Raw genomic sequence first — 5,436 nt, forward strand, 5'->3', positions numbered from 1 at the left:
CCTTAAAACGTTGCTATAGAGCCTAACTCGATTTTGAGAAAATCGAATTTCAAAAGAGGGGCATTTCCCTAGTTAGTTTGGGAAAGGGGGCAACATGCTGATTTTTTTTCATAAAAAGGGCAAAAGCCCATTTTGGCCAATGTGTTTGTTATCACATTACTTCATATGCCTAATATTAGTGTTCATTTAATGTAATTCAACTACACTTCAAGCGAAAAGTAATTTAATTACACATGTTATCTTTACTTTAAGCGTATCAAAATTTTCATGGCATGTGTATGTTAACTTTGTATACAAATTGATATAAGATAATATGCACATATGTTTTACGCAATGCTTCATGTAGATAATTTTATTCTTATAGTTCTCTCTCAAAAAAAAAAAAAAAAAAAATTCTTATAGTAAGTTTGCACTTAAATTATTTAGATTGAATATTGTAATGTTCCTCAAAAAAATTATATATTGCACTAATCAACTAAACTTGACATAATATAAATGTTTATTTAATTATTAATGTTGTGGGTTCCAGTTAACTCAACAGATAAAATATCTGTTGGTTGAATAAGAAATTTAAGATTTAATCCCTGCCTACACAAAAAACCATTTGGTGTCTTGTTCTAATGATAAAGAGCTATCATTAGGAGCGGACGCCATAAGTTGAAACACTTTCAAAGTTAAACATTTTAAAAGTAGAATTTGTTGCTCTTGGCATTTTGGGAAAGAATTACTTATTATGGATCCTTGCTGTGTGCATGGGTCGGGTTAAAGATTTTTTTTTTTTCAATTCAACCCTCCATGGTGAGCTAAAAAAAATCCAATCCAACTCAACCTATTACAAGGGTCCAACCCAACCCATGTGGATTGGGTTGGATAATTTTTTGTAATTGTTGTTGTTATTTTTATTATTATTAAATTGAGCATTAGAATAACATTACCACATATAATAGCAAATTTATAACCAAATAAACATGAGTATAACACCAAATAAACACAAACTATATAAGGAGAACTTAGGATTTGGGTTTTATTGAGGAAGAAGGGCAAAAAAGTAAATAACAAAACAAAATTTATAGGCTAAAATTCAAAATTGACCCTTTAAGTTTCGCATTTTGTCATTTCAGTCCTCCAAGTTTTAGTTTTATCATTTCAGTCCTCTAAGTTTTGTCAATTAAGTATTCCCTTAGGCTTTTGTTAATTCTTTCTGTTTACTAACCAAAACGACATCGTTTTGGGTTTTTTTTTTTTTTTTTTTTTTAAATTTTGTAATTAAGAAAAACGAAATTTAAAAAAAAAAAAAAAAGGGGCAGAAAAGGGGAACGACGCTGTTCCCGGCCCCTGAAAACAAAACAAAAAATCACAATACGATTGAGCCCTACTTGAGGAATTGAGGGAGAAAGAAAGGGGCAAGGAGAAAGAGTTAGGGATCGTCGGATTGGCAGGGGAGAGAAAGAGATTGCGAGTTGGCAAGGGACTGTGAGATTGAGATTGAGATTGAGATAGAGAGAGAGATTGAGACCGAGATAGAGAGAGAGATTGACACTGACATAGTGTTCCATTGTGACTAGAACCAAAATAAACTTATGGAAATACAATATGAAATCTAGGTTTTCCACATACTCTCCAACATGTAGAGCAAGAAATCCTAAATTACATATCACAAGCCTTTTTCAAATCTAACTTACATAGCAAACCAGCTATACTATCTTTCTATCTACAATTCAAACATTCATTAATCTCCTGTTAAATTGGAATCTACAACTTGCCTTCCACTTATTGTTGTTACCAAGAACATAAATTAATAAATAAAGTAAATTTCATAATTTTCAAATTTATGATTCAAACAATTATATTTCACAGAAAGTAGATTTCACCATAAAATAGAGAAAAAATTAGGAGAAATTACCTTGTTGGTGCTTTAAAATCATATCATAATATGATAAATAAATTAACGACAATTCCATGAGTTTGAGGTGGTAAAGTTGAGGGCAGGACTAGGTCGCTCTTTTAAAGTAATACACATTATCTACAAAATTTACCGATGTAAAAGTTCAACAATTTTGCATGCTACTCCCAAGATACAACAAGCCTAGCCACCTATTTGTCTATTCTAACAAATCCTACACTTGTAGGATAAGAAACTTTCAAACAATATTTCCTTGAACCCAAAATAAATTGTAGTGGGGATTTTTTTTTTCTCAAAAGAAGAGGGAAAAATCATGCAAATGTTTTAGAAATTCATTGCTGCGTATGAGGGTGAGAAAACCAAAACAACACCTTTCCTCTATGGGTTCATTTTTTGTTTTAGTACCTCACCTATTTTTAGGCGTTCATAGTATACTATATAAAGAGGCAAATGAGAAAACATCCTTTAATTTATTTTAATAAAAATTTAACTATTACCATAAACGGCTAATTTATGTTTTTGACTATTCTTGTCAATATAGAAGGTATCCCATACTAGTAACATATATATAAGGGCTCATTAATATTGAAAACAACAGCTATTTGGCACTAAATATACTGGTTTTATTTACTAAAAAAAAAAATACTGATTTTATTTTTCCTTTAAATGAAATTAATGAATGACCATTTAATTAGGATTTTTTCTGAGAAAAAATTTAATTAAGATTTAAAATAATAGATAATAATAAATTTTTTTTTTTAAATTTCCAACACCTATCAAAGCATTTTCTATGTCCAAATCAAATCTCCCAACAATCACTTCAATCTATTAGTTAGAACTTTTGTCATAATCTTGGATATGGATACTGTCTAAGAGGCTAATAGGCCTAGAATTTTTAGGGTTCGTTTGGTAGAGGAGTTTGAGTAACGTTGTTTAAAATGATATGAAAAATGTGGTTTAAAAAGTGTTGTGAAAAACACATATTTATAGCATTCAAAAAGCAAAAAATGTGTTTAGTTTTATGTTTCAAATAACATATTTTGGTGTTTGAAAATAAGTTGTCTGTTTGGCATGTGTGTATTTTTTATAAAACTGACAACGATACAAATTTAAATTTATTAGATCAGGAGAGAAGACAAGTGCTTGAAGTGTCTGAGCACTTCTTCTTCCTTGTGTGCCACTGAAGCTTCTCTTTCCTTCGTCAATAGGAACTAAGGCAGACGACGATCTGCAACGTTTTCCTTTACTTCACATTCCTCATCTCCATCAACGCAAACGATGATTCACAGCTGGGTTTCAGTTTCCGTCGGATCTTGTCCATTCCTGTCAGCAGTCCATGACCCAGCAACAGCCAGGGGTTTGCTCGCTGCCGAAGCCAGGGGAAGAAGGTCCCACTTCACCACCAAAAACCCACTGGCATGTTGCAAATCCAAGTTTGAAGAACACTTTGACCTTGGTTCTTAATGGGTTTTTGTAACAAGATTGTTGTTTTCCTTCTCTATACTTTTAATTGAAAAACTGTGTCAATTTATTAGTGAGAGGGGCTTTGTGAGATACCCAGCTCTATGGAGAGAAACCACCAACCCCCGGCAAAGAAACCCTTGTGAAAAGATACTAATTTTGGGGTTGTGGGATGTGAAAATAGAGAAGACGATTTGGATAAATAGAGGATTTTCTTGTAAAACATGAAGATGACAAAGTACCTTGTAGATTGCTCAGGTATACAACCATGTGTGTGGTAATTTCAAAAATAAGGAAAACGGTAATAGTGTCTAATTTAAATTGAGGTGGCTTTGAGTCATGGCCTTTGAAAGCAGTCCATTATTATCTGCAATAGACATCATGGAAAGTAAGAATAGTTGTTGTTTGGAGTCTAAATAGTATAAAGTGTTCATGTTTTTGGATTAACACCTAATCCAATATTACTCCCACAAGGCTTTAGAGCAAATAGGTTTTGTAGGAGTTACTCCACAATCCTTAGGAGTTTATTTTTGGGTGGAGACTCACCCTGAGCAAGGTAAAACAAGTTGGTTTCGTGAAAATTCAGAACAAGAGAAGTAACAAAAGTAGTATTTTATTTGTATATTAGCAACTGTAAAAGCTTTTGGTGATAGTGATGGATTCATAAATGATCATTTTGTACATATAGTGATGGATTCGGAAATGATCTTTTTTGTAGTGGACATGCATATTACATTGTTGCTTGTTTTGAACAAAACACTTTCATATAATACATATTACAATTGTTTGATGTAAAATTTGATACTGAACTTGTAGCTTTGTGCAAATTATTATACATTGAAAGCACAGTGAATTCAATACTTTTTGGTTTCTTTTGTAGATGTCGAAAGCAATGCATAATGATATTGGCAACGGGATTAGGTTTCAAAATGTGAATTGTTTGTGTGACTTGAGAGCAAGCGTGAGGATATCAAATAAGAGAAATGAGAATTGATACAGGGTTTACTAATGTTGCCCAAGGGATCAATGTGGTTTTTTTTTTTTGAATGGTGTATTCCATTGAATATGCCGTTGTCATATGCGGAGGATTTCTAGCTACTACAAATAGAGCAGTGTGTATTGCAAGAGGAATTGAAGGTCGTGCATGAAACGGTCCAACCCATTGTTGAGACTAAAAGAATGGTGAAGATTATGTTCGTTGGATGGTGTCTACTATGCGCAGCTGTTGCACTACTGCTCACTATGCCAACGGTGTAAAAAAAGTGATATGTTGCCCACATTATATTTCCTTGCTACGCATATTTGTGTAGGGTTTTTTGACATAGCAGCCTCTTGTATTTTGCTACTGCTACCTATATGTATGTTTTAAAACTATTTGCATAAACCCGTTTAGCAACTTCTCCTGTATATATTAAACATATTAGCATCTTACTAATTCCACATATCATTTTGTGGAATTAGCACCATCGATACATCATTCATTTTCCTTACAATTGTTGCTAAAAATAGCTTTTCTCATTTTGATTTGAGAATGCTCTAAGTGGCTCATATTGATTCAAATGTGATTAAAGTGGAAGATTGTTGTCAATTTTATTATAAAATTATATGTGTGTATGAAAAACTTTAGTGAAGGAGTCAATAAGGTCTTTCACGAAGTTATCAAATATTGAAATCTTGATTTTGAGCTAGTGATTAAATTGATCAAAACTTGATTAAAAACAAATTATAGTTAATGCAAACTCAATAGAAAACAAAAAAATTACCTGACGGTTACAAAAAAAACACACACACACACCATATATAGGACTCAAAATTGGCGTTAAGAACCCACCAAGTCATAACTAATGCCCAATGTTTATTAAAGGAATCACATATGAACTGAACTCGTGTGAGAAATAAGACAACAAGGCACAAAGATTTGTTAGTGGAGTTTTGGAGATATCTGGAGAAGGGATTTGGAAGAAGAATGAGATATCCTCATTTCATTGAAAAAGAAAAAATATATGCTTGAAAAAATTAATACAACCTGGTTAATACCGCCCTTAGGCCATTTGTTAAATTACTTTAAGATG

The sequence above is a fragment of the Castanea sativa genome, chromosome 6 (assembly GCF_040712315.1).
Source record: "Castanea sativa cultivar Marrone di Chiusa Pesio chromosome 6, ASM4071231v1".
Classification (NCBI taxonomy): domain Eukaryota; kingdom Viridiplantae; phylum Streptophyta; class Magnoliopsida; order Fagales; family Fagaceae; genus Castanea; species Castanea sativa.